Below are 19,180 nucleotides of genomic sequence, written 5' to 3'. Positions count from 1 at the left end.
TTAGCTGCCAGGTCCAAGGTCAAGGAAGCAGACAGTAGAATCTTCCCTGAGGCAAGGCAGGCAGAGCCAGCCCGCAGGCAGCTCTGGAGCTTAGGGAAGCAGGTCCTGAGCTTGACAGGATACACCAGCCTCAAGCTCAAGCAGTGTATGCACCAGCAGTGTGGTGAAACAGGTCTCAAAGCAAGCTTACAGGATCCATGGGTTGGCTTGGCCGACAGGCAGTGTAGCACACAGGTTGAGGCAGAGAGCTAGCTAAAGCAGCAGCATGCTGGTCTGATCACCAGAGAGTAAGAGGGAGATGGGGTACCAGCTATCTTTATTTTGGTTGTCCTCCAGTCAACCGATCTGATTAAACTCTGCCCACATGTTCCTTTGGGCCTAGTTGGCACAATAAATCTAATTGTCACAAGTAGAATGTAGTCTCATACAATATTTATCCTTTCCTGATTGACTAGTTTCTCTAAGCGAAATGTCCTCCAGGTTCCCCATGTTTTGAAGTCTTTTACAGATTAATCCTTATTCTTTCATATTGCATAGTATTCCATTATGCATGTATATCATAGTCTATCCATTCATCTGTTGAAAGACACTTACCTTGTTTCCATCTTTTTGGTATTGTAAATAGTGCAGCATTTAATATGGGTGTGTCAGAGATTGTTTTAAAATAGTGCTGTGCAGTAGAAATGTGTCACATGTATAAATTGTTTTTCTACTAGCCACTTTAAAAAGTAAAGACAAGATGAACCAGGCAGGGTGCAGGGTAGCAACGATGAAGCATATAACTTTCCTCTAATTCTTGAAGGCTCCCCCCCCCACCCCCACTATCATGATCCCAATACTACCTTGCAAATCTGGCTAGACCAGAGGATGTACATTGGTACAGATAGCAACTGGAAACATAGGGAGTCCAGGACAGATGACTGCTCCAGGACCAGTGATGAAAGTAGCGATACCTGGAGGGTGGAGAGAATGTGGGATAGAAAGCAGGAACTGATTACAGGAATCTACATATAGCCTCCTCCCTGGGGTATGGACAACAGAGAAGAGGGCAGGGGGAGACGTCAGACAGTGTAATATATGACAAAATAATAATAATATATGAATGATGAAGGGTTCATGGGGTGGAGGGGAGTGGGGAGGGAGGGGGGAAATGAGCAGCATATATTAAGGGCTCAAGTAGAAGGCAAATGTTTTGAGAATGATGATGGCAACAAATGTACATATGTTCTTGACACAATGGATATATGTATGGATTGTGATAAGAATTGTACGAGCCCCCAATAAAATGATTTTAAAAAAATAAATAAAAAGTAAAGACAATAAAATTAATTTTTGTAATATGTCTTATTTAACCTATGCCTCAAATATTACTTTTTCAACATGTAATCAATATAAAAATACTTATAAGGTAATAAACCTTTTTATATAAAAGTTTTATTGACATATTTTACACATTCCAATATATCCATTTACATACAATTCTCTTGTGCAATCCCATCTGTTGGGGTTATTCAATCACTGATGCTATCCGATCCACTTTCCCCTCCCCCACCTCCTCTGTGCCCTCAGAGGACCACCTCTCATCACTGTCTCTGAGGGCCATACATCTTGACCTTAATGTATCAAGCAATCCTGAATATACAAATGAGCATGTAAATATAATGTGATCAATGAGGTGAAACACATAAAAACCTTATTAGGAAGGGGAGGAAATGTTGAAGAACTAGAGGATAGTTGTGTGGTTCATCAGTGTCACCCCGCACGCTAGGTCTATCATCTGTTCTGTGTGGCCCTTCTGAGAGGGACTGTCCAATCTTGCAGTTGTATTTTGGGTCTCCATTACATCCACGTCCCTTCCCTTCTAATCAGTTGCCTGTTTTTCAACTTCTGATTCCTTGACACCTCATGATCACACACACAGTGTGGTATGCTTCTACTGGGTGGGCTTTGTTGTTTCCCTGCTAGATGGCCACTTGTTTAATTACAAGCCTTTAAGACTCCAGGTGCTATATCGTTTGCTAACTGGGCACCATTGGCCTTCTTCAGCACATTTACTTATGCACCCTTTTTGTCTTCAGCAGTTGTGTCAGGAAGGAGAGCATCATACAGTGCCACATTATTAGAACCAACCATTCTTGTACTGAGGCAAGATTTAAGTAGAGGTCTCAAAGTCCATCTGCAAGCAGTCCCACCCCCTCCTACCTCATTGTTGTGTTTGATAGTAAACCTTTTTATCCCTTGTCCCAAAACTTTGAAGCCTGCTGTGTATTCAGTTTGCAGCACATGTCAATTCAGACTTAGTCACCTGTGACTAGTGGCAACAGTCGGGTAGAACAGTGCTGGAACATGAGCAGCACACTCTCTTAACCGAATTCCCTTGTTGTTGAAAAGAACCTGGGCTTCAGAGAGCCTTAGTGAGATGCTCAAGACCACACATTGGATTCTCAGTCTCCTGGGTCCAGGACCTTCCATTCCAACACTGTCCTCCAGTGAAAGTTCAGAGTTGACCCAAAGTACTGACTCAGAATAAGTTAGACAGTCTTTATAAATATTGAAACACACACATACACCCTCCAAACCCAGTAGACCCCCAAAAGTATTTTTTTTAATTTTCAGGATAAAATAACCCAGTGTTTCAGTATTTAGAAGTGACCTGTTAATGCCTACCCAACAGCTCTCCTGTCTTCTACTGGGCTATAGCATTACGGCAGCCTCACTTACCACCTCAGAGCAGGTTCAAACTGCCAACCTTTCAGCTAGTAGTTGGGTGCTTAAGCGTGTGTGCCACCCAGAACTGGCTTTCAGTGGACTCAGCTCATACATTATAACATAATGCAGATAGTCTGATCTATCGTCTTCTTGAAAAGTAAGTGCAAATGCTTCTTTTTGTGGAAATCTTAACTACCAATGCAGGTGGTAGTTAGCTCTATGGGGGTGGTGTGTGTGTGTGTGTGTGTGTGTGTGTGTGTGTGTGTGTTGGGGGAAGGGCTGTATCAACACTTGCCATTTCCCCCCTGAAACTCCTAACACTTGGAAATTTGTCATAGGAGCGTTTTCTCATCTGCAGCGCAAACACTTTTCAGCAGGAATTTAGCTGAAGCTGAAATCACCATCTGGCATCTCAGATTGAACCCCGTTCTTTGTGTGCCAAGAACTTCTTCTCTTGGCAATGATGTTGACTGTGATCTTTCGAAAACGTTCCTTGAGTTGGCAGTCTTGACTGAACAGAGCAAGCAGCCTGTCTTGGAATTTAGAGAGGGGTGTGCTGAGCAAAGTCGTTGAGCCTCAGGAAGGAAAGTGCAGGGTGAAAAGTTGAAGCTTAGTTTGGAAACACCAGAAACCACCAGACCTTAAAAAAAAAAAATTAAACCCAAACCACCAGGATGGTTGTGGGTGGGGTGGGTACAGATGCAAAAGCTCAGCGACATAGAAGCAGCATAACACGCAGCTCATGGGGGTAGTTAGGGGTGTGTGTGTCTGTGTGTGCACGCATGCATGTGTGTGGATGATGGGAGATACATTAGAATCAATAAATGGTATTTAAACACAAACTAAGAAGTCCAAACCAGTGACCCTGGAGCGGATTCCAGTACATGATGACCTCATGCGTGCCGTAGGGTGTTCAATGGCTATGATCTATTGGAAGGCGGTTGCCAGGCCTTTCTTCCAAGGTACTTCTGGATGATTGAGAAGTTGAGTGTTTAACCGCTTGTCCCACCCAAGGGCTCCTATACAAGCTCTTGCCAGGTGCAAGGAGAGAACCTCCTTGCTACAGAGACGGCGTGGAAAGATGTGGCTGTTCTCTGAAAAGACTTAGTCTTGGGTGGAAACCTGCTGGCATTGTTCTACCCTGTCCAGTCGGCCTGCTGTGAGTTGGAATTGATTCAACGGCGATGGGTTGGAGCTTGGGGGTTTCTGGAGACAAAGGATGAATCAGAAAATGTCTCCATCCCCAGAGTACCCGGCACCCAATGGCTGGGAAAGGGCTAGGGGAACATGATGTGGTAGAACACGAGGCCTGCTCCCCGAAGGAGGGTAGTTGGCACTGCAGCTGCCGGGTTCTCTGGGGACCCTTTCCCCATGCTGTGTGCTCCACTGTGCTTGGATGACTGCCCATGTATGTGATTCTCACGTCAGTGGCCGCCCTCTTGGTGTACATCAGCAGGGGCAGAAAAGGCTTGTGAGTGTCCTTGTGGGAGTAAGACAGCCCAGCCCCTTAGAACAGGCATACATTAATGACCAGAGGGTCCCTGTGGAAACCGAGCTACTCTGTGTGGGGCTTTAACTAACATTCACCTGATCTTTCCTCCATCCTTCATTTGCTTCCCAGTCTCTTCTGGAACAGTTCCTTCATAAAACACTTCCCAGTAGATTCTCCTATGAGAGTCTATTTCGGAGAACCTGACCGGAAACAACAGGCAGGGTAAGAATATAAACAAAATGCTATCTGAGTTCAGAAGTGATTCGTTCTAACTAGAGAGCAAGGGAGTTTCCATACGGGGAAGGGGTATTTGAGAATGGTCTCAAAGGATAATTTAGGTTTTGCCTAATGGATGGCTTTATGAAATGCCATGGTGCGTGCAGGAGACATGCCCGGGAATTGTGAAGGCCACTGGAGAGCGATTGGGATAAGGGTTGGTATAGGTCCACTGAAGAAGAGTCTGCAGTTTTGTGACAGGTTTCCTTTTTAAGCATTAGCAATCGGAGGCAATGGTAGGTTTTAAAACAGTGGTTCTCAACCTGTGGGTCGTGGCTCCTTTGGGGGGTCAAATGACCCTTTCACAGGGGTCACCCGATTCATAACATTAGCACAATTACAGTGATGAAGTAGCAACGAAAATAATTTTATGGTTGGAGGGGTGGGGGTGTCATCACAACATGAGGAACTGTATGAAAGGGTCGTGGTATTAGGAAGGTTGAGAACCACTGTTTTAAAGCAAGAAATCAAGGAGACACGTGATACACCTCTCTTTGGGGGAAATCTTTGAAAGAAAATATAAAAGGTGGGCTAGAGCAGTAAGAGAACATGGAGGCCAGTTAGGGGACCATTGCATTATGCCAGGACAGGATGGCGCAGGACTGCCTTAGGGTCTTTGATAGTTGGGTTGTGTGTCAAATTATGGTTGAGTCACAATTCTCAGTGGGTTGCCAGCTGAGCCCTAGCAACAACCCCTGCTGTGACCTAACATTGTGTAATCAACTCCACGCTGGGAGTGGCCAAGCAGTGGTGAACCGATTAGGGGAGAGTGCAGCTCTCTTACTCAGGTTACAGGGCTGATGCACTTGAAAGGAGATTCCCGAGGGGGTGTGGCTTCTTTCCTTTATAGATAGTTGCTTGCTTTTTGCTGGGTCTGGATCCTGGAGTTCTATCGGCCTCTAGTTCTTCGGATTTGAGCCAACAGCCTGCCATCACACCTGGCTGTCCTGGGAGTCATCAGTGGCCTGACATCTGACCTACCAACCGTGGATTCATTCCCCTCTACAGTTTTAAGTCTGGGCTGCTGGCCCTTGGATTCATCTGCCTCTGCAGTGTTCCCCTGCTGCTCCTGGTTCATCAGGTTCTGAAGCTATATGAGCCAGGAGAAGCCTCCAGCTTAACCTCCGACCCAGGAACTTGAAGCTGGACTGAATTTACCCACTTCTATAACTCTGTGATAATTTTTCTCAATATACACATCAAGGTTTTAGATTGTTGACCTCCAGTCCTTTGGACTTGCACCAACAGCCTGCCATTAAACCTGACTGCCCCAGGAGCCAGTGGTTTTTACATATTCATAAAATATCACACACATACATCTCATTGGCTTTGCTTCTCTAGAGAGCCCAGTCTAACACAGGGTCCTATGTTTGAGAATGGGAAGGAGAGATTGGGTCTTGAGATTAGATGACTAGGCTCAGCAACTAACCTGTAAAGTTCTGAAAATGAGAACTCACCCAAGGGTGGTTGTGGTGTTGGGTTAGATGAGAGAGTGGCTAATGGGGCATCAACCAACGGAGAGCCAGATGAGGGAAATGTCAGTGAGTTCATTTTGGGATATAATGAAATTGAAAGGGATACTTGAAGAACTCTCTCATAACTCAAACTTGAATGAAATTTTGAAAGTACTCTGAGAAGAACACTTTCCAGGATGCTAAGAGACTCATGAAATCCTAGCATGATTATTCCAAAAAGACACTTTCAAAATAAGCTCTTTAGATCAATATAAAAAATAACAAAAACGTAATCATCCTTTAGCGATAAGAAAGAACACTTCAGACTTCAGCTCTGGCAAAAGTGCGGTGTTTCCCTTTCATCAGGATTTTGCGGATTTAAACTAGAGTGGTGGTCTGAAGAGCAGATCTGATACTTAAATGTGTGGCTGTTTGGAGCAGTCTCTGAAAACTGAGTTCTGTGACAATGGTGCTGATAGGGGAAAAAGCCCTTAGCCTTAACCGTGGCAATCTCAACCTATCATCAGTCTGCTGTACATTCTGCGGGGAGAGAGGCTGCTGGAGTCATCAGAGGTGACAGTAGCCCTTCCCACAGCCAAACTCACTGCCACTGAGTTGAATCCAACCCCTAGTGATCCTATAGGACAAAGCAGAACTGCCCTTGGGGTTCCTGAGGCGGTGAATCTGTAGAGGAGAAAAGAAAGTTTCATCTTTCTTCCTGGAAGCAGCCACGACCTTCAAACTACTGACCTTGGGGTGAGCAGCTCAGTACTAAGCAATTGTGCCTTCCCTGACAGCAGCCAGCGCTGGTCTCTGATTCCTGCTGTTCATCTCCATCTGACTTTGCATAGATTCTTGTAAACGTCAGGATTGGCATTCCTGCATCATGTTGGTATTTCAAGCAGCACACAATTTTAGGGGTGGGGGTGGGGGAGAGAAACACAAGCCTAAATTACTTTTTTAAAAATGTTTCTGTCTGAGGAGAAATCGACACAAGATGTTGTTTCCAAAGGCAGGCGCATGTCAGAGGCGGAGAGGAGTGGCTACGCTGTAGCCGGGTTGGGTACTTTTAACCTTCCCTGAGAGCCCTTGACAGCTAGAAACTGGAACGGTCCCTCCGCCCTCAGCAAGATGTCCACGTGGGAAGCAAAGTGAGCATGGAGAGGACCGGAGGGAGAGAGAGATGGAGCGGTGAGACAGGGGCGTTCCTTCGGTGGTTCATCCACCTCTCTGCCGCTCTCCTTTCCAGGGAGGCGGCTACCCACGGTGTGCCCAAGGGGGGCCGCTGACTGAGCTGTTGGCGGTTCCAATCCCCTAGGCCTCCGTGGGGGAAACGTGTGCCGTGGCTGTTTGCTTCTGGAAAGATTGACAGCCTTGGATCCCAGTGGAGCGGTTCCACTCTGTCAGAAAGGGCCTCTGGGAGTCATCATCATCGATGGTAATGGTTTTAAAAACAAATCATATTTCTGTTCATTGTGCCAGGGACTGTACCAGGTGTTACAGATACGATGCTGGCTGAGAGAGACCTATCGAATCTCCCCCTCCAGAGCAGGCCTGGTGGCCCAAGAGTTAAGCATTTGGCTGCTAACGGAAAGGTTGGTGGTTTGAACCCACCCAGTAGCTTGCAGGAGTCGAACCTGGCACCCTGCTTCCACCGAGCGCGGGAGCAGTTCCCCTGTAGCCAGAGGCTGCCGGTGGCAGGGTGGACCTGACAGCGTCGCTCAGCTGCGCTTACATTGAACTTCAGTGTCCAGCCCCGGATCTCACACTTCAATAACAGCACCCGTTCTTCACCCTTTGCAGTTTAAGTATACCGAGCTCACCGGTTTGCGGGCCAAAGGTGCATCACCCGACAGGGCCGCCTGCCTTGGAGGGTCAGCTCTCGCTCATTCACAACCGCACAGATTTGGTGGAGGGCCTTCCTCTTTTGACCCTCTGTTCACCTATAATCCACACACCGTTGCTGTGAGGACAGCACGAGTTAATTCCCCTAGAAGTTCGGATGGCTTAGGCATAAACAAGCCATCAACTTTCACCATTCTTATTTTTATCGTGTGCTGAAATAAAAAGACGAAGCAGACCCATATCTGTTTCAGGGAGTTTACGGTCTTTGAGACAGGCCTGCACACAGATAAAGGCAATAAAGTGCAGCCGGGTGGGGGACTGACAAAGCTTGTTTAGATGACAGTGTGGCACCATGAAGGGAGTGGTGAATTCTTTTGGCCAACTCTTTTGAGATAGATGTGATATCATTCCAAAGTAGTTTCTTATTGCCCTGGCCCTCAGCTAAGTGATCCTTCCCTATTCCGTGCCCATTTTGCCTGCTTGATTTGCCCATAGTTCTTTTACTGTGCACAATTACGCAAGCACAAATGGGGGCTTTTTACGAAGGGACATTGTGGCGTCCCTTTATTTGCAGTCTGAATAAAGGAGCTTACCACATTTGGTGAAGGCGGGTCACATTTCCCAGCTTGCTTACGTTCAAGGGCACTTTCTGCATTTTTCTTACCGAAGCCAGAGCTGTTTATGCAAGGGAAGAGAGCTCTCATTCCTTTTGGCTGGGTTAAGCCATGGCCATATGATTTAATATGGCTGGAGGGACATGGGAAGAAGTAAGCTTTAGGGTTTGGGAGAAAAGACTTTCATAATGCTAGTAAGACGTATGGGAGGAGCACCCCTAGTTTTCTCTGAATGTTGTTGGTCTGGATGGGACCGCTGACACTGCTGTGGCCATCTTGTAGCCAAGGGAGGCGATGTTGCTAACATAAGGTGACCAAATTTTAACATTGGTAAAGCGGGACACCAGTGGGACACCATTGATAAAACGCATATCCTGGCAAAATAGCCACATGGCAGCCAAAAACCATATACCCTAGCTTGTCATGCATTCTTTCCAAAAATCGGAACTTTTTAAAAAATGCCACAGGGGCGGAAGGACCTTGGGCCTCTACTCAAACACTCCCTCAATGCATGAATACCTTCTTTTATTAAATTGGAACTCTATGATGCTCACTCTCCCGACACAACGGCTGGAGCCAAAGTGGGTGAACAAGTAAATGTGGTGAAGAAAGCTGATGGTGCCCGGCTATCAATAGAGATAGTGACTGGGGTCTTAAAGGCTTGAAGATAAACAAGCGGCCATCTAGCTCAGAAGCAACAAAGTCCACATGGAAGAACACACCAGCCTGTGTGATCGAGTGGTCCCAAAGGGATCAGTTACCAGGCATCAAAGAACAAAAAATCATATCATTGACTGCACACCTCCATGATAGGATCGCTGAAGACAAATGGGTGCATAAGCAAATGTGGTGAAGAAAGCTGATGGTGCCCGGCTATCAAAAGAGATAGTGTCTGGGGTCTTAAAGGCTTGAAGGTGAACAAGCAGCCATCTAGCTCAGAAGCAAAAAAGCCCACATGGAAGAAGCACACCGGCCAGTGCGATCACGAGGTGCCAAGGGACCAGGTATAAGGCATCATGCAAAAAAAAAAACAACAACGATATAATTGTGTGTATGTATGTGTATATGTATATGTATATATATACCACATTAAATGAAGGGGGAAGTGCAGAGTGGAGACCCAAGGCCCAAGTGTCGGCCAATGGAGATCCCCTCATAGAGGCGTTTAGGAGAGGAGATGGGTTAATTAGGGTGCGAGGTAGTACCGATGAAGAACACAGCTTTCCCCCAGATCCTGGATGCTTCCTCCCCCCAACTACCATGATCCAAATTCTACCTTGCAGGGCTGGATAGGACAGAGGCTGTACACTGGTACATATGAGGGCTGGAGGTACAGGAAATCCAGGGTGGATGATACCTCAGGACCAAGGGTGTGAGGGACGATGCTGGGAGAGTGGAGGGTGAGTGGGTTGGAAAGGGGGAACTGATTGCAGGGATCCACATGTGACCTCTTCCCTGGGAGAGGGACAGCAGAGAAGGGGGGAAGGGAGACTCCGGATAGGGCAAGATATGACAAAATAACGAGGTATAGATTGCCAGGGGCACATGAGGGAGGGGGGAAAGGGGAGGGAGGGGGAAAAAAAAGAGGACCTGATGCAGGGGGCTTAAGTGGAGAGCAAATGCCTTGAGAATGATTGGGGCAGGGAATGTATGGATGTGCTTTATACAATTGATGTATGTATATGTATGGATGGTGATAAGAGTTGTATGAGTCCCTAATAAAATGTAAAAAAAGAAAAGAGGAGAAAAAAATGATTAGGGCAAAGACTGTATGGATGTGCTTTATACAATTGATGTATGTATATGTATGAACTGTGATAAGAATTGTATGAGCCCCTAATAAATTGTTAAAATTAAAAAAAAAACGCCACAGGATACAGGAAAATTTGTTAAAAATTGGGACTGTCCAGCCAAAAGCGGGATGTCTGGTCACCTTAGCACCTAACATCTATGGATGACAGAACATTGTTGTTGGGGCCCTGGAATTGGCCCCCATGCACAACAGAATCAAACACTGTGCCATCCTCACTAGTCTCCTTCAGAGGATGGCCATCTAAAAGGCTGAGCATCATGTGGGCACTTGAGTGACTGAGTTCACCACCGCGGGCCCTTCTCTACTGCTAGGCTATCCTTATAGAGAAGCTGCTTTCAGATGGCTTTCCGCTCGATCCCAATGGAGACCTTGTTGTGGTGGCCTAGGCAACTGTCCTCAAATATCTAGGACATTAACTAGCTTCGATGCATGAAATGTGAGCAGCAGGATGAATGTTCTTGGAGAGGGAGGGGGAAATGAGGAGCTGATACCAAGGGCTCAAGTAGAAAGAAAATGCTTTGAGAATGATGAGGGCAACAAATGTACAAATGTGCTTGACACACGATGGATGGATGGATGGATAGATGGTGGTAGGAATTATACGAGCTCCCAATAAAATGATTTAAAACACAAAACAGAAAAACAGTTGGAGAAACAGCGAGGTCTAGTGCTTAAGAACCCAGTCAGGTTCCACCTGCAGGCAAATGCAAAAAACTTCGGTCCTCGCCCGGACTTGAACTGGTGTATTACCAGTCATCCCCCCGATGGGAACTTGCGTTTACAGCTTAACAAGATCCCTAAGTGATGCTTATGTATGGTCTTGTAATGCCCACCAAAAGATTGAGTGGGACTATGCAAATAAAGTGCTTGTAGCCCACCAAGGGGTTTGGACAGCTTGCTGATGATTCAAATAAGGTGCATGGTGCCCTTTGGGAGTGGGGGCTGAGACCATGAAAATAAGTGTATGTAACCCCAATGAGGGCACAGATCGGTATTGTCATCCCACTCGGTGTTGGTGAGAAATATTAAATATGCCATGAACTGAGAAGAATGAACAAAATCTGTCTTGGAAGAAGTAAAGCCAGAAGCCTTGCTTCTTAGATGCAAGGATAGTGAGACTTCATCTCACATACTTTGGATATGTTTTCAGGAGGCACCAGTCCCAGAAGAAGAATGGGATGCTTAGTAGAGGGTCTGGGAGAAGTTGGGGAAGACTCCCTACAAGATCGCTTGAGCTACACGGAGAAGCTCCTTACAAGGAGCCTCAGCAATGGGCTCAAACATAGGGATGCTTGTCAGGATGGTGCATGGCTGGACAGTACTTTGTTCACTGGTACAGAGTCACTGTGAATCAGAACCAATTCAGCAGCACCTAACAACAGTGGGACATGTGTGCCCCAAGAGTCTCCAGTGCTGGTGCTGGTGAGAGGAAGTCTGAAGATACACAGACCCTCACCAGAGGGCAGCACACACTAAAAGTGGACTAGTCACTTCCTCCATGGAGTCAATGCTGAGGCAAAAGACATTTATGGAGGCATAATTTTAGGCATGTATATATGTAAATATATTAACATAAAATGATACGGACATAGGTCTATGTACATATATGTAAATGTTAACTAGTAAGGCAGCAGATAGGCATTGGGTCTCTACTCAAATACTTCCTCAATGCAAGAACACTTTGTTCTAATAACCTGGCATTCTGTGATGCTCACCTTCCCTACATGATCACTGAAGACAAAATGGGTGCATAAGCAAATGTAGTGAAGAAAGGAGATGGTGTCCGGCTATTAAAATATATAGCATCAAAAAATAAAATAAAAGATAAAAATAAAATAAAATATATAGCGTCTGGGGTCTTAAAGACTTGAAGTTAAAAAAGCAGCCGTCTAGCAGGGAAACAACAAAGCCCACATGGAAGAAGCACACCAGCCTGTTTGATCATGAGGTGTCAATGGGATAAGATATCAGGCATCAGAAGACCCCAAACAAATATATACATTGATACAAATGATGGGGTAGGAGTGGAACCCCAAAGCCCATATGTCAACAATTGGACATTCCCTCACAGAAGGGTCATAAGTTAAAAACAAGACAGCCAGGGTGCACATAGCGCCAAAGGAACACATAATATTCCTCTAGTTCTTTACTGCCTCCTCCCCAGCCCCATCATGACTCCAGCTCTACCTTACAAATCCAGCTGGACTGAGCATGTAAAGATAAGAGCTCTCGACACATGACACATGGGATCCAGGACAGAAAAACCCCTCAGGAACAGCAGTGGGAATGGCAATACCATGAGGATGGGGGGAGGTATGGAAAGAAGAGGTAGAAATGGAGACCAGACTACAATGATTTATAACTCCCCACCCCCAAGGGGGATGGACAACAGTAACATGGATGAAAGGAGACAGCGGGTGGTGTAAGATATGAACATAATAATTTATCATTGATCAGGGGTCCATGAGGGTGGAAGAGTGGGGGAGGGAGGGGAAAAAAGAGGAACTGATACCAAAGGCTTAAACGGAAAGAAAATATTTTGAAATTGATGATGGCAACATATGTATAAATGTGCTTGATACAATTGATGTATGGATTGTTATCAGAGCTCTAAGAGCCCCCAATAAAATAATTTATTAAAAATAAAAACAGAAAAAAACAAACTCTGGGTCTTTAGGGCCAAAGGTCTAAATTCTTTCCAGCTGTTTTTTAAGCTGGCAACCCCCGAAGTGCAATTGTTATTTTGAAAAGAAAAAAAAGAAGGAAAGAAAGAGACCCCCTGTGAGTATCTGAGACTGTAACTGTTTATGGGTGTAGAAAGGCCAGTCTCTCCGGAGGAGCAGACAGTGCTTCCAACTGCTGAGGTTAGCAGCCCAACACCTGAGCACTGGGCCACTGAGACTCCTGACTCACAGTGACCCCATACAGCAGTGGTTCTCAACCTTCTGCATGCTGTGACCCTTTAATACAGTTCCTCATGTGGTGGTGACCCCCAACCATACAATTCTTTACTTTTCTTTTTTTCAAGTTAATCGTCCAGATTTTTATTGTCTCATTGCATTTTGATAACCCCTTTTAAAAATATTTTTCTTAGGGGCCATAAAATTGTTTTCATTGCTACTTCATACCTGTAATTTTGCTACTGTATGACAAGACCCACAGGTTGAGAACCGCTGCTTTACAGGATTTCGCAGGCTGTAAATCATTACAGGAGCAGTGAGCTTCATCTGGTGGGTTTCATTCACCGACCTTGACCTTGCTGTCAGCAGTTCAATGCCTACCCGACAGTGCACCCAGGGCTCTGTTACTAAACTCCAGAGACAGTATTGGTAGGCACTATATTACTAAACTCCAGAGACAGTATTGGTAGGCACTATATTCATTTATCCCATAAATCATGAAAGGGCTAGCCCTGAACTGTAGGGAGCAGGTTGGCAGAGGTCTAGGCTAACAACCAGGCGATTCATGGAGAGACCAGCGTCTGGTCAGTGAGATGAGCCTCAGAGCAGTCAGAAATTTAATCCAAATAATCCCTTGAAAATAGCCTCACTTCAATGCATTATTCAGAGTAAATTAATCAGAACTTATTAAGTGTCTTTTTAGTATCTCTGACACTCACCTTATCACTCTGTCCCAGCAAGGTGATGGGTTTTTTCTTTCCTTTTAGAAATGACCCCACGATGCACTTCCTAACCATCCTCTCCACAGATACGACCTGTGGGGTGTCTGATGGAGGGGAAGATCTGTCTGTTACCATGAGGATGAGCCATTCAGAGAATGACAGAATGGGGCAGAAGAATGACAATGGCGATGAAGATGATGAAGATGAGGGCAGCAGCTAACACGTGTTTGTTCCGGGAACCACTCTAAGCACGCTACAACTTACTTCATCCCCTCCTTATGAGGAAAGCACCACTGTATTGTTAGCCTATCTTTACAGAGAAGGACGTAGAGGTTCAATGAGGGTAAGTGTTTGCCCAAGTCCACGAAGTGCAAATGTGGTGGCACTCGGATTTTTACTCTAGGCCCCCTACCTCCAGATTCACGCTCTCAAACTGTGATGTGTACTGAGAGTGGTAGGCCAACATGGGTCCTGGGGCAGCTGTTCTTAGAGATGTAATGGGGTCCTGTGGTTAAGAGCCTAGTTGACCTCCACTTGCAGCCAGGTGGGCCCAGACTGAACTCCTAGCTGGGTGCTGTTTTACTTCATTCTATTTTTAAATCATTTTATTGGGGCTCATACAACTCTTATCACAATCCATATATATGTCAATTGTGTAAAGCACACATATATATTCATTGCCCTCATCATTCTCAAAACATTTGCTTTCTGTTTGGGTTCTTGGAATCAGCTCCTCATTTCCCCCCTCTCTCTCCCCACTTCCCTCATGAACCCTTGATAGTTTATAAATTATTATTTTATCATATCTTACACTGCCTGACATCTCCCTTCACCCACTTTTCTGTTGTCCATCCCCCAGGTAGGAGGTTATAGGTAGATCCTTGTAATCGGTTTCCCTTTTCTCTCCCCTTCCCTCCTCCCTCCCAGTATCACCACTCTCAGCACTGGTCCTGAGGGGTTTATCTGTCCTGGATCCCTGTGCTTCCAGCTCTGATCTGTACCAGTATACTTCCTCTGGTCTAGCCAGGTTTGTAAGGTAGAACTGGGATCATGATGTCTCCTTCCTGGATAACTGTTTAACCGGTAACCATGAGATGCCAATGCTGGTAGTTCTGTCCTCTTGGGAGTTTTGAGAAAGAAATTAATAAGATATACCAAGGAGCCTAGTATTGGGCTAGGCTTTCATAACGTAGGAGGCGGGTAGGGGTGTGTGTGGCAGGGGGTGGGGGGAGCGGGGAACAGCAATGGGCATTCAATGGGCTAAATCTCCAGAGGGAGCCCTTGCACATTGGGATGTGTGGCTGGGCGAGCCCTTTGCATGACTGTGCTTGGTGAGGGTTGGGCACATTTGTCTGAGGCACGAGAGGAGCTTGCAGATATGCATCTGAGGAGGCAGGTGGGATGGAGACTTGGACTGAAAATGTCTCAGAAGCTTTGAAATCACAGATAAAGAGAGATCTTTGCATATGAGGTATTACTATTGGGGAAATACTATTATCCACCAGCAAGGCCTGCAGCTTCTTCCTCTAAAGTGGCGGTTCTCAACCTGTGGGTTGCGACCCCTTTGGGGTGGAATGACCCTTTCATAGGTGTTGCCTGTTTCATTCAGTAACAAAATTACAGTTAGGAAGTAGCAATGAAAATAATTTTATGGTTGGGGGGTCACCACAACCTGAGGAATTGTATTAAAGGGTCGTGGGATTAGGAAGGTTGAGAACACCGCTCTAAAGTTTCAAATTTGAACACTTGTCCCTGCTCCCCCTTTGGCCATGGCTAGCCCTCCACTCAAAGCCACTTGAGTTTTTCCTCTGGATTCCTGAGATCGTCTGCTGGCTGCTCTCCCAGCTTCCACGCGTGTCCCGCCGCTCCACGGACCACACAACAGCCTGCGTTCTGATCCTCTCCCTGCCAGAATCGACCGCCCTGACCCCATGATATGTGCCCGCCCACCCTTCCTGGACCTCATCCCTCACCTTTCCTCATCTCGCTCAGACACTCCAGGCCCACTGACCCCCTTTCTGATGTGGAACACACCACGTTCATTGCTGCTTTACTCAGTCCCTCTGCCTGGAATACTGCCCCGCCCCCAGCTCTGCACAGACTGATCCTTGCCATCCCACCCCACTGCCCTGGACTCCATTCCGACTCCATTCGGACTCTGAGAGAGGGCTTCCAAGACTGTAGAGCCTTGTGGGAGCAGAGAGCCTCAGCTTCCTCAGGAGGGCTTGTGAGCTTGAGTCTCAGACGAGGAGTGGAGTCTACTCCACGAGTGCATTTCACCTACCCCCAAGAAATCTGAAATTCCACATGACTCAGATCAGTGAGGTTTTCAGAGATGATTAAAAGCCCAGGACCACTAGTGATAGATTCCTATGTTTGAACTTGATAAAAATAGCTCAAATGTTTCTGTACTAAAGAGCTCATAGTTAGTAAAGTTACAGTATATGAGTATACTAGCAAAACCTGGCTAACTGTCTCTTTACGGATTTCTTTAAATAACTTCATGGTGCTGGATGTTTAATTTGGAATGCATTAAAATATTAATACTATACCTGGGTATTTAATGGCATTTTCCTGTTTGTCTCATTCCTGGATTTGAGTTAACACGTTTACATTTAAAGACCCTTCAGGGAGAGGCCTCTGGGGTGTAATCATTTTCTATTCCACACATGACTAAATTTGGTCATATTATTGCTCGTAGTGTAAAAGGCCCTTTCTGAGACGTAAATATTAATGCTGGCTGGCTTTGCAGTAAAAACCCTTGGGCACCTCTTCTTCTTTCCATTTTTAGACGCCTCTGTTACATGCTTTAGCACTTGGGTGGAAGTGTTTTAAAAGTAGCTTGTGAAGATTTGGAAGAGATTTTATTTTTAATATCCCAGATTGCATCCTCTGCGTTCGGTTGGCGTTGTGGCATGTGCTCCATCTGTCTGGGAGATATGGAAAACTCAATGGGGGAAATGGAAAAGACAACATTCTTACAAAATGTCTTCAGACCGACTTCTCCTGTAAGATCTAGCACACCGATTCCTTCCTTTCCAGCTTCTAGAACATTATCCCGCTGGTGGTCAGCTCTCTGAACCAGCCCACTGGCTCCAGCCATGCCTGCCTTCCAAAGCGGGCAGAAGGAGAAATTGCTCAGTTACTCTCCAACCTGGAGGTCACAGGGCTGAAAGTCTTGATACAAGGCCTCCACTTTGAAAGACTTTTGTAAAACTTCTTATCACTGGGGGTGGGGGTTGTAAATGAAGCACACAGATTGGTTCTGTTTTTATGGATGCCCTCAAAAGAGAGAACAGTCGGTTTACTGGCTGGCTAGAACTGGTTTGGGATTTCTGTTATCTTGCTTTCTTTCATGTTACAGACTAAGTCCTGGATGTAAAACCTGAAGAAAAATATTTTTTTTTCTCCCTTTATCCTCAGCTGCACCCGAGAGTGAAAGTAGTTGAAATGTTATTCCTCACCGGACATCGCCTTCCCTTTCCAGCTTCTATTATCTTTTTTTGTTTTGTTTTCTTTTGAACTCACTGGAGAATACCTACTGAACGTCCCCGCTGCTCTGCAAATCAGTGGGGTATGTTTGTAACTGGAGAACTTCGGGGATTGGGTGTCTGGGAGATGGCAGTGCTTTTTTCCCTCCCACTATTGTTTACTGTTATACTTACATGTGTGCTGGGTATCTTATATCTTTAGAATGTGAGCTTCTGGAGGTTACAGACCTTTTATGATGTGTGCAGCAACGAATAAAATATGGATTCTTCATCATTCAGGATGATCTCACAAAGGGGCTTTAATCTGGAGCTATGAAATGACACTTCTTTGGTGTGTGTCTATCTGTAAATGATTCTACGAATAATGCCAAGCCTTCTACCAGCAAAATTCACAGCCTTCCATTACATGCTGTGACCAACCCTACTGAATTGAGATGATGCTAGTATCCTCGTTTGTTCATAGACGACGAGCTAGTACTTTATTACAAAAATGCCCTAAAGTTTGAACTCTTGGAGCGTAGTGTGAAGTACGAATACAATGTTATAAAACAGTTTTTAAAATAAACACAGTAGAACCTAGACATAAACTCAATGTTGTCTCCCTCAAAGAAGCAGCCTTGGGGGGAAATATTACAATTGTTCATTGTAATATTGGAAAAGCATTCGTGGTAATAGGCTTATTTCTTCTGATTGAAAAACAAAAGTGGACTGTGGGAGAAGATGTACTTAAAATTGACTTTATAGTTCACAAGCTTTTCCAAATCAGTGCAAGTCGATAAACCTATACATTTGCTTAGCCCACGTAATATCAACTTTTCTTCTGTCCTATGACTCATTGTGGAGCTCTGATTACTTGCTATCAATATCTCCTCTCCTGTTACCTGACCTTGTCATCCCACAGAGCTGTTTCACTTCTGAAATCATGAACTTGGAAATTCCACTCTGACCATAACCCCATGCCCTTGATCTTTCTCCCTACCAAGCTCCAGTCTTTATCGACCAGCCACAGCCGCCAGCCCTCTTGGGCAGTCACTGTAGGAAAACACCTAAGAGGCACTATTCCCTGGTTTCTTGGGCTTCCAGGCACAGGCATCCCGGCCCACCTCCCGCCCATAGGCTTTCTTTTAAAATTAAAAAAAAATTTCCCCACCTCCACCCCCCATCCATAGGCTTTCTTTATCCTCTGAGTGTCACTGGAGAAATCCACGTAGCCAATCCATCCGGTGCTAACACGAACCCAAGGCTATTCTGAAACTCTGCTCATTCCCAGGTGACTCCCTATTTAGTTTACCTGAGCAGAGAGACCAGTGGGACGGGAGAGCACGAATCACAGTCGCTCCACACCCAACAGCGGCATTATTTCTGACTCTTGGCAAGGCCCGGTGTGTCAGAGCCCCAGTTGCTCCGTAGGGTTTGCTCCTGGTTTCTCAGGAGTAGATTGCCAGCCAGGACTTTGTTCAGAAAGAGGCAATTCAGGGAGGACTGGGAACCTCAAAATGTTTGGCTAGCTGCTGGAGGGTTAACCACTGGTAGCACCCCGGACTCGCAGGCACTGAAAAAAGAACTGTCTTACTGAAAAGAACAAAGTCCACCCCATCCCCCCAGACTTACGTGGATCAAACCTCTTCTCTTGCATGTTTCCAGTTTTCTTGGGAGGGTTTCCAGGGAGATTCTTTCTTGGGAGGGATGTCAATATTGAGTTTAGGACAATCACAAAATATTCCCCATCTTCTGATGGCGGTGGGACTATGAGTGAATGAAACAGCCCTGCCTCATGGAGCTGATGCTTCCTGGGGAGGGACAGGACCCACGTGACCCGGGACTCAGAGGTGGGCGTGGGGCAGGGGCCTAGGGGTGCGCCGTG

This window comes from Tenrec ecaudatus, chromosome 14, assembly GCF_050624435.1.
Source record: "Tenrec ecaudatus isolate mTenEca1 chromosome 14, mTenEca1.hap1, whole genome shotgun sequence".
Classification (NCBI taxonomy): Eukaryota; Metazoa; Chordata; class Mammalia; order Afrosoricida; family Tenrecidae; genus Tenrec; species Tenrec ecaudatus.
This window is presented reverse-complemented; position numbering follows the sequence as displayed.